General features: G+C 51.8%; 1 pseudogene; it reads right to left on the reverse strand.

The window, feature by feature from the left end:
* The window catches only part of LOC116593892, a 37,767-nt pseudogene extending 27,023 nt beyond the window's left edge, over positions 1–10,744 (reverse strand).
* Between the last annotated feature and the right edge of the window lie 243 nt (positions 10,745–10,987).

Consider the following 10,987-nt stretch of genomic DNA (forward strand, 5'->3'; position numbering starts at 1 on the left):
GGCCCAGATGCTCTGTCCCCAGCCCTGTGGCTTTGGCTAGGGCACAGCCCCCGCTGGGTGTGACAGGGAGACGCAAACCTGGTGGGGGCAACGAAGCTCAGACCCACAGAGCCAGCGCCGGCAGATGGAAGGGCACCATCTCCAGCCTTCCGAGTGCTCCTGAGGAGCCCGGCTAAGAGGGGCCAGGGGGCTGGCACGCCATCCCTTCGGACGCCTTGTGAGGGGCAAAGCAACCTGCCTCTCTGTGGGCACAGGAGCCGCCCCCATAGGAGCCCCCATGGCAACCCGAGCAGGGGCAGTGGGTGAAGGAGAAGCGTTGTCTCACCCATGAGCTGCTCCCTTCTCCTCATCACTCTCATACTCGGCGAGGACCAGCTCCTCCTCCCCAGACACCAGCGGCTCCCGAGGCTCGGCCTCTGCTCCCGCCGCTAGCATCTCCCTGCTGAGGCAGAGGGGACGCTCCATCTCTTCTTCCTCTTGTCTCTGCAGAGGAGCATCGCCAAGCGGGAAAGAGAAACAAATCTCAGGACTGGACCCCCGCCCCCCGGACCGAGCAGCCTCTGAGCAGCTACCACTGAGGATGACACATATGTCACTACCACAGGCCTCACTCTCTTCCCGGTGTCTAAGGTACCAATACCTCAGCTCAAGCTCCAGCTACCGGGGGATGAGAACTCAGCTTGGGGGGTGGGGGGTCGGCCCTGGCCACTCACCCAGGGGAGCAACAGCACCCACGCACTGTCCCCGCCACCCCCACAGAGGGCGCTCACCACCCGCTTGGCTGCATACTTGAGCTGTGCATTGTGCCAAATCTGCCAAAGGCGCTCCTCTCGCTTCTTCCTCCTGACCTGTTCCTCTTAGAGGGTGAAACAACAGCCAGAAAGAAAACCCCTGCCGAAGTCCCCAACCATGTCCTTCTTAAACAGTCCCGGGCAGAGCGGTTCTCCCTTCCGTGGGCAACACTCCAGGAGGGCAGCAGCATCCCTGACCCTCAGTGTGGGAGGTCCACACACTTCGTCCCAAAGCCACATCCTCTCAATCAAATTCATTCCCTTAATGGAATCTGAAGCCACAGAACCCCGTTGCCAAGGGCAACGGTGAGGCGCCTTCCCTGGTTGGGTAATGAAGGGAACCGTCCACCCCCTCTAGAAAAGACCTGTTGACATCAGCTTTGAAAAGACAGCACAGGTGCAGCACCACTAACTCAAGGAGGCACTGCAAAGGCAAAGGACATGCTAACCCCCAGAATCAACCCCAAATCACCAGCCAAGCCCTGTTTCCTGGAAGGCTCCCAGCTCCTGTCACCCCACAGCTCACCTTCAGACGGTCCACCAGGTCCCTTTCTTCTTTCTTCTGCACAAACTGAGTCACCCAGTCAGGCTCTCCTGCCGGCCTCGGGGTTTCTGGAGTCTCTTTGCAGGAGGATGAGAGAGACAGGGGCTGCTCCTTCCCGTCACTCAAGGGGACAGTTCCAGTTTCAAGGAGACGTGCCTCTTCCTGATGTTTCCTCTGCTCAAAGTCAAGGAGCCAGGAAAGAGCCCCACAAATAAGACTTAAAGATTTTCCCTACAAGAAGAAAAAAAAGTCATCAAAAACAAGAACAAAAACCAAAGCTTTCCAAATAATGTTTCTCATTTTAATAAAGCCTTCAAGGAAGGTCTAACTTTAAATGTTAGAAAGCACTCTAAGACCAACCTGAGAAAGGACAGGAAGGGATTTAGCAAAAGGACAGCCAGAAAAGACAAGGAAAATAAATAAATAAATAAATAAATAAATAAATAAATAAAGTTCCTGGCTTCATTATATCGCTCACTATTCCTAAGATAATTTAATGTGGCTTATCAGGTTACATATAAGTACTGCAAGTTAGCATAATTAGAAGCTGAGGAATTAGATAAAGTCCCAAAAGAGAATTAAGGCCAAAAACACATGGCTTGAAATCCTATATACTCGCAACGGGGAGCCACATTTGGCTCTATGCTTTAATACAGCCATGTGCAGACAGAACAGGATCAGTCCCATGAGATCCAGTCTTCAAAAAATTTTTAAAGCAAACTAATTGCTCTGGAGAACACAATTCTTAATTTAAAGACTAGAATATTCCTTATGGGTCCTCCCTGTGGACCCTACAAATTGTGTCCCCTACAAATTCATATGTTAAGTCCTAACCGTATGTCTCAAAACGTGACCTTATTTGGAAATAGGGTCACTGCAGATGCAAGTAGTTAAGAAAGAGGATGGCCCTGATCCACTAAGACTGGTGTCCTTAACACAATGGGGAAATTGGGCCACCGCGGCAAGCCCAGAGGGCGACAAGCCCAGAAGGCAGGCAACACGGTGAGACACAGGGAAGGCTGGCTTCAGACATACTGAGGAGAGGGCCGGAACAGTCTGCTCTCAAAGCCCTCCCGGCTGACTCCCTACATCTGCACTTCTGGCCTCTGGAGCTGTGGGAGAGTATGCTTCTGTGGGTTAAACCCCCAGCCTGTGGAGCTCTGTCAGGGCAGTGGGAGCACTGACTTCTGGGAGGCTGCTGCATGGGCTCCTTCCCTAAAGCTGCTGCTTCTGGGGTCCAAAGGGCAGTTCAGTTCGGGCGAGCCTCTGCAGGAGCCAACACGCTCTGGTCAGGCAGCCAATTATCCGAGCCTGCTTAACCCAAAGGGGTCTCAGAGCATCCAGAGGGGTCCTGAACCTAATATGGGCTTGAACGAACTGTAGGTAAAATGCACAGTGTGTAGGGCTGGGGATATAGTGGAGCACTGTAGCTACGGCTTCAGACTTCGGGCTGCCTGGCCGAACACTGGCTCTTCCACTCACCAGCTCTGTAACCTGAGGCTAACCTCCCTAGGCTTGCGTGCTCCACATCGGCAAAAATGGGAACAGTTAAAGAAATAAGATAAAAAAGGAGGCGATGTATATGTGTGTGTATGTGACAGAGAAAGAGAGAGAGATAGTACCTTCTCAGAATTGCTGTAAGTATTAAGTAAGTTCATACTCATAAAAGCTAATACCTACACCAGGACTAGAACAACACCTGGTATATAAGTGAGCAATAAGAGCTAGCTTTTATTTTTTTTGCTTTTGTTAAGTAATAAATTATTGTGTCCTTGAATAAGAACCTATTTCATGAAGTTCCCTTGGAGGGAACTTGAAATAAAATCCCATGAAGATTTTATTTATTTGTCAGAGAGAGAGAGCGAGCGAGCGCACACACAGGCAGGGGGAGCAGGAGAGGGAGAAGCAGACTCCCCGCTGAGCAGGCAGCCTGATGCAGGACTCGAACCCAGGACCCCAGGATCATGACCTGAGCCAAAGGCAAGCACTTAACCAACTGAGCCACCCAGGCGTCCCCTATTTCATGAAATTCTTAAAAGGACCTATGACAGAACAGCACTTCTGAAGAATGAATGGGTGACATATCTTTGGAAATGCCCATATATACCATTTCTCTCAGCTTTTGATGAATACAGAATGGCAAAGCCTTCTAAACAGCCCGCCCCAGCAGCCACTGGAGAGCAGCCATTCTGTATTGCCAATAAAATGGGGAGCCACTGGCTTTAGCCATCAGCAAGCTAGGGTCAGGAGAGCCACCCCTGTAACAGTGGCCCAGGGTCAGACAGCTGGTCAGAGAGCCAGCACCCTCCCCTGGAAAGGGAGCTGAGGACCTTCCTAAGGGAATGTCAGAGTTATCTTCCCACAACCACTGTGGGCACACTCTATCACAAAGAGAAAGGAGAACTGAGGCCTGCAATTCTATATCCTCTGGTAAGACAACAAAAATTTAAATTGGAAAATGCTAAAAGGATATATGACCAAATGCTCATGTTAGGAAATAAATGTAATAAAGTACCCACAACACACCTAGCTTTGAACAATGTTATTTCATGGGGTACCATCCAAGATATCACAGTTCTAAAGTTTCCGCCAAGTATATTCATGCATTCTAAACACCCACACTGTAGCAAGCACTGGGCCTGATGCTGGGAAACAGAGTTCTCTAGAAAATGCCCACAGGGACAAACTTAACACATGAACCATGGCCCCGGGGCGTCACATTTCCCTGTGAAGCATGGGCTCCATCCAGGTGGAGAGGTCAGCACAATGTGGGGGCCTGATGAAAAGCTATAAAGGGGACACGGACAAGGGAAGCAGCAGCATCTAGAGCTAAGCAGGGAGCTCAGCCACCGAGGCAGAGGTGAGGCACTGCATGTAACGGTATGGCACGCTGGTGGGCAGTGGGGCGCCAATGATGGGGAGAAGAGCTTACTACAGGCATGATTTAGACAGTGTCAGAATGGGACAGTAACTGAAGTCACAAGGACAGGAGGCCTTGGAACCAAGAACATCTACAAGAAAGGGCTGAGCAGAGGAATAGGTTACATGGAACTGGCAGAGCGCTGAGATGGGGAACTGAGCCTTCAGGTTAGACAGGACAGAATGAACACATGCTCTTCTGTGTTCTTTTCTGAAACATGCTAAAATTACACCAAAAGAATAAAAGAGGCTTAAAACCCACCAAAACAAAGAAAGCAGAAGAAGGGAAAGTAACGGGTTTTAGGAGAGATGGAAAGCAGACAACCGGAACTGAGAGGAGTAGGATGCTAAGCCTGAGTGCCTGCGGAGATTCCCTGATATTCGTGCTCAGAAGCCCCAAAACTGCCAGGGACGTCCCCACCCTGCAGGAGACAGGACGTGTACCCTCTGGAGGGGCTGAGCCAGGAGGGCTCTGGAGATGGTGGGCTGCGTGAAGGGTGGGGAAGAGGGCCAGAACCAAATCAGGACACACAGTGAAAGACCATGCACCTAAAGCCACTTCCCCAAGACACCCTCAAGAATACTGGCCATCAGGCTGGGACCAGAAGTAAAGTGTTTAAAGGAGCCTACTCCGGAAAAACTGGATGGCTTGAGCGATATCACACAGACGCTAATCACCAGATGCCCCAACAGAGAGGCTAGCCCATCAGCCCACAGCCAGCCTGTCAGCCAGCCCTGGGGCGGCTTTTTCTTGAACACCAAGAGGAGACAGCCAAGGGTCACCAGACGTTTGAGGAAAGCCTCTCCACAAAGCACAGACCCCAAACTGGAGGAAGGAGGAGGACGGACGATGAGGGATACAGGGTGGGAAAAACTCAAAAATGCACTTTAACTGATATCCTCAGAAAGATATTACTATTTCAGGGACACTAGAACAGGATGCTATTTTTAAGAAGCAGAGAATAAGAACAAGGTCTTAAATATTAAAGAGAATAACAGAAATAAACTGAAGAGAAAGACTGGACCACAAAGTCAAAGGAATCTTGAAGAAGCGGAATTCAAGCAAAACAAAACAAAAACAAACCAATATGCCCAACGAGACAGGCAATTAGAAGACAACATAGTAACAGGATTAACCAGAAGGTCCAAACTCAAAGCACGGGAGTACCAGGAAGCTTATCGAATGTGTAAAAACATCTGAGGATGGAAAAAGAGAAGCTTCCTGTTACAAAGTGCCCATCAAGAGGCCAACACAAAGAACTGACAGCACTCTTCCAAACCACCACCACAACGTTTCAGAATACAGAGGACACAGGATATCCTGAAACTCTGGAGGGTGGGGTGGGTGGACCAGGACACCAAGGACCGAGTTGCAGGCCGCACTGGACTTCCCAGTAGCAACAATGGAAACCAGAGGGTGGAGGGAGCAACTGGGAGGGAAAAGCACTCTGCGCTAGAATTATACACCCAACCAACCAATCGCTATCAAGCAAGTGAAAAGGCACATGGACACATTTGCAGACCAGCAAAGTCTCAAAATATTACCCCTCCATGTGCCCCTTCAGGGACGTTCTCTTCCAAAACAAAAGTGAACCAAGAAGACATGGAATCCAGAAAACAGAAAATCCAACCCAGAAAAGAACACACAACAGGGATGAATCCCCAAAATATATACTCATCCAGTATAAGAAGCCAGTCACCAGACAGGACTTACTGTAGGATTGCATTCCCGTGAAACTTTACAAAGACAGAATGAGTCTGCAGAGATGGGAGGTGATCACTGGCTGCGAAGCAGATGTGCGAGGGGAAGAACAGCAGCCAAGGGTACAACAAACCCTAGGCTGATGGAAACGTTTTCCATCTTCACTGCGGTTGTGGTTATATGGGGGTTTACATCTGTCAATACTCACTGACTTGGGGATTTAAAAGAGGCATGTTTCATTTTATGTCAATATAAAGTTGGTTTTTCTTTTTTTCAAGGAGAGAAAGGAAATTCCTAGTATAATAGTTGTGAAGTAGATCTTAGAAGAACATAGGGTAGAATGGCGTAACTACTACAGACTGAACTGTGTCCCCCCACAAATTCGTATGTTGAAACCCTAACCCCCATGGGACTGTACTGGAGAAAAGGCCTTCGGGGAGGGGATTACAGTTAAATGAGGTCCTAAGGACAGAGCCCTGATCTAATAAAACTGATGTCCCAATAAAAGGAGGAGAAACACCAAAGATCTCTCCCCCATGTGAAGACACAGTAGGAAGGGGGACCCCTACAAGAAGGAGGAGTCCCCACCAGAAGCCAGAAGCTGCCCAAACCTTGCACTTGCCAGCCTCCCAAACTGCGATATAAATTTCTGTCTTCTTAGCGCCCAGTCTGTGGTATTTTGTTATGGCACCTGAACAGCCTGAGTAAGCTATAATTTTAAGGATGGACTAGCATACAGAGAAGCCCCTGGATGGTGTGAGAAAGTGATGCAGGTATATTAAAAACTAGAAAAATTTTAAAAGGCAATTATCAACTCTGGGAAAACAAAAATTATTCCAGAAGAAAACCCATAATCAGAGCACCCTGACTTAGCAGAGGCTAAAATTTTCCAAGCTACATCGGGAGGATGGGGCACAGGAGGGAAAGGAAACAGTTACAGAGCTACATCTTAGCTATCACAAGAGGAAGGCACAATGACTAGAATAAATCAAGAAACAGCACCAAGCTTACAATTTCAGATATGCTATGTAAGTATATTTCTTAGGAACCAGTTAAAAGAATTCAAAGTACCTGCCCAAAGAACCAAGTTTGATAAATTTTTTTTAAATGACATGCATGCATTATTCTTTATTAGATTTTTCATATGACTTTAAACAAAGAAGAGGGATATGTTCAATGACACTAACTATTGCAGAGAGGTCAAATAAGGACTCAAAACACCCAAATCTACTAATGAGGAAGTCACTGCTGATACTAAAAGCCATCTCAGGGGACTGGTGGGGAAGCAGCCTGCTGCACGAGCCTGAGAGCCTCCTGTGGATGGAACTTGCCAAGCTCCATGGGATGACAGGGACATGGAGGACCTCCAGGAGGTTGCAGCCTGGCTGGGGGACCTTCGCATCAACGCCCACTATCACACAGTACTTTCTAAAGGAGAGGCAGGGACGGCTCGCTATAGCTCTAATGCTCTTCCTGGCCACCCTCGGATAAATCCCTCTGTCATTCCATTCCTGGAAGGAAAAGCTCACAGGCCTTTGACTGGATCTCTCCAGCACTGGGTAACCTAGTTCCTGAAGACTAAACCAGTATGTTTAACCTGTGAAAAAGCCAAGGTAATCCGTTCTCAACATCAAAGCACTTGTGTGCCCAGAAGAATTTGGAAAGCTTGGGGGCTATAGGTCTTGGTTCCTATAGGCATTCACATTCTCCTTTGTCTTCAGCCTAATTGTTCCCAAACCCTGGGGCTGCATTTAATCTTTAATAGTGGAAGTGACTTGTAAGGGCCTGCCTCTCCCAGAGGAACTTGCTTGTGGACCCCGATGTAGGGGTGGGGCAGGCCAGGTGGAGATGTCCAATCGGTGCAGCATGTGTATATCCACTAGGGTGGATTGAGATCCGATTGGCCACCTGTATAGGGGTGGGACTCAACCAACTGCATAAAGGTTGCTGCGAGGCTAGCAAAGCTGGAGGAGAGCTGCGACGGCAGGAGGAGAGCTGCGACGGGAGCAGAAGAGTCGACGGGAGCAGAAGAGTCGGCGGAGTGGAGGAGCTATAACAGCTCTTGTAAGAGCTATAACCACCGCGAGCGGTCCCACCTCCGGCGGTCCTGCCTCCGGCGGCCCCGAGAGCCGCCGCCTGCAGCCTCCAGCCGCCTGCAGCTTCCAGCCGCCTGCGGCCCCGCCTCCGGTGGCCCCGAGCCACCTGCAGCCTTCAGCCGCGTGCAGCTTCCAGCAGCCCCGAGCTGCCCCAGACACCAGCGGTCCAGCTGTCAGCGGTCCCTCGACATCTGTGGCCCTGAGACTCCAGTGGTCCAGCGGCCCAGCGGTCAGCGGTCCTGAGATACCAGTGGTCCAGCAGTCCAGTGCTCAGCGGTCCCCACGCCTGCAGCCCCTAGACGTCAGCAGTGCCGAGACACCAGCAGTCCAGCGGTCAGCGGTCCTGATGCCTGCAGCCCCTGGATACCAGCGGTCCCGAGACACCAGTGGCCCAGAGATGCCAATGGCCCCTAGCCGCCAGCAGCCTTGCCGCAAAATGCCTTGCCACGCCGAGCCACGAGCGGCCTTGTCCACAGCGGTGGCTTCCTCTGGGTGGCAACCTTGTCAGAGTGGCATCGTGGGGAGCAGAGTCTGTGTCATCCGGGCTGTCCTCCTTGTCATCGTCGCTGTCATCGTTGCCTCTTCGTCGTCGGGAGCAGCCTCATCCGGGAAGCGGTCTTGTCCAGAATGGCGTCTTCTTGGGAGCGGCCTTGTCTGGGGAGCAACCTCATGGGGCAGCAGCCTCATCTTGGGAGTGGCCTCTTCTTGGGAGCGGCTCCGATCATGGAGCGGCCTCATCTGCGGAGCGGCCTCATCTAGAGCAGCCTCGTCCGGAGCGGCCTTCTTGGGAGTGACCTTGTCAGGATCATCGTCCTCGCCTTTTCGTAAGAGATAGCCCTGACCGGTCAGTTTGATTCTTGATGCTTGGCGCGAAATAAAGTTTTGTTTGACCTTCGCTTTGTATCAGTCTCGTTCCTTTGATCACGGACCCTAACAAACCAACCGCATAAAGGTTGCTGTGAGGCTAGCAGAGCAGGAGGAGAGCTGCGCCGGGAGCAGGAGGAGAGCTGCAACGGGAGCAGAAGAATCAACGGGAGCAAAAGAAGAGTCGACGGGAGCAAAGAGTCGGCGGAGTGGAGGAGCTATAACAGCTCTTGTAAGAGCTATAACCGCTGCGAGCGGTCCCACCACCTGCGGTCCCTGCGCCTGCACCTCCAGCCGCCTGCAGCTTCCAGCCGCCTCCAGCCCTGCCTCCGGCGGTCCTGCCTCCAGTGGCCCTGAGCCACCACCGCCTGCAGCTTCCAGCTGCCTGCGGCCCCGCCTCCAGCGGCCCGAGCCGCCATCTGCAGCCTCCAGCCCCGCCGGCGGTCCCACCTCCCGCGGCCCCGAGCTGCCACCTGCAGCCTCCAGCCTCCAGCTGCCTGCAGCTTCCAGCTGCCTGAGGCCCCGCCTCCGGCAGCCCTGAGCCACCTGCAGCCTTCAGCCGTGTGCAGCTTCCAGGAGCCCCGAGCTGCCCAGACACCAGCGGTCCAGCTGTCAGCGGTCCCTCGATGCCTGCGGCCCTGAGACTCCAGGGGTCCAGCGGCCCAGCGGCCCAGTGTTCAGCGGTCCCGAGATACCAGTGGTCCAGCAATCCAGTGGTCAGCGGTCCCCACGCCAGCAGCCCCTAGACGTCAGCAGTGCCGAGACACCAGCAGTCCAGCGGCCCAGCGGTCAGCGGTCTTGATGCCTGCAGCCCCTGGATGCCAGCGGTCCCGAGACACCAGTGGCCCAGAGATGCCAACGGCCCCTAGCCACCAGCAGCCTTGCCGCAAAATGCCTTGCCACCCCGAGCCACGAGCAGCCTTGTCCGCAGCGGTGGCTTCCTCTGGGTGGCAACCTTGTCAGAGTAGCATCGTGGGGAGCAGAGTCTGTGTCATCTGGGTTGTCCTCCTTGTCATCGTCACTGTCATCGTTGCCTCTTTGTCGTCGGGAGCAGCCTCATCCGGGAAGTGGTCTTGTCCAGAATGGCATCTTCTTGGGAGTGACCTTGTCGGGATCATCGTCCTTGCCTTTTCATAAGAGATAGCCCTGACCGGTCAGTTTGATTCTTGATGCTTGGTGCAAAATAAAGTTTTGTTTGACCTTCGCTTTGTATCAGTCTCGTTCCTTTGATCACGGACCCTAACAGATTGTTACTCAGTAAGGTAATCCAAGGGAACAACTTTGCCCAACTTCAAACCATGGAAATTTCTGCCTAGGTTAACAAGCATGCTAGGGGGCTTCTACGGTGTCATAATCAGGTTCTCTCAGAACCTTCCTGATGATTCATACTCATAGTGCTGGTCGGACTCTCAAATACTCCAATCTTGCCAGCCTCCAACACCCGATACAGCTCTGCCATGAAGTCTTTCTGGATGGAATACGGTATGAAGGGAAAAGGGAAATGGATGCCACCAACCTCCTGGGTTTTATTAGCCAGGGTCCTAAGGGGGGGGAGGGGGAAGGGCTTAAAATCTAGAGCAGTTCCTAAGAGCAGTCTCAGTACTAGTTTGGAATCTCTCCTCAGGCTGTAGGCTTTTTTGCAAACAGAGACCATGTTCTCCCCTTGGTGCATGTCCTCATGAAGTCATACCCAGCTCGGGCAACCCATCGAGTGACATTTGTCAAGAATGGCTATGCAGAACACAGCCCAGCAGAGCCCCGAAACAGAAACCGCTCTGCCATCTTACCTGGGATTCCTATGCTTCTTGGACACCCTAATGCCTCCAGGAGAGGCACGGAGACCTCGTCTCAAGGACCTGTGCCCTGGAGGTCAGGGATGTTGCTCCCGACTACCAGTGCAGCATGGTTGTGCACATGTCCACAGCATAGTCTTCACTGGGCAAAGCTGTCGCACGTACTCCTGCTACCAAGATCTGTAAAATTATGACACATAGGCAGAGGATCACTAGTATGGTTCTTTATGTGGCACAGGTACATGCATACATCCGTATCTCAAAGGAATCTTCAGTTT

This window comes from Mustela erminea, chromosome 6, assembly GCF_009829155.1.
Source record: "Mustela erminea isolate mMusErm1 chromosome 6, mMusErm1.Pri, whole genome shotgun sequence".
In the NCBI taxonomy this organism is placed as follows: Eukaryota; Metazoa; Chordata; class Mammalia; order Carnivora; family Mustelidae; genus Mustela; species Mustela erminea.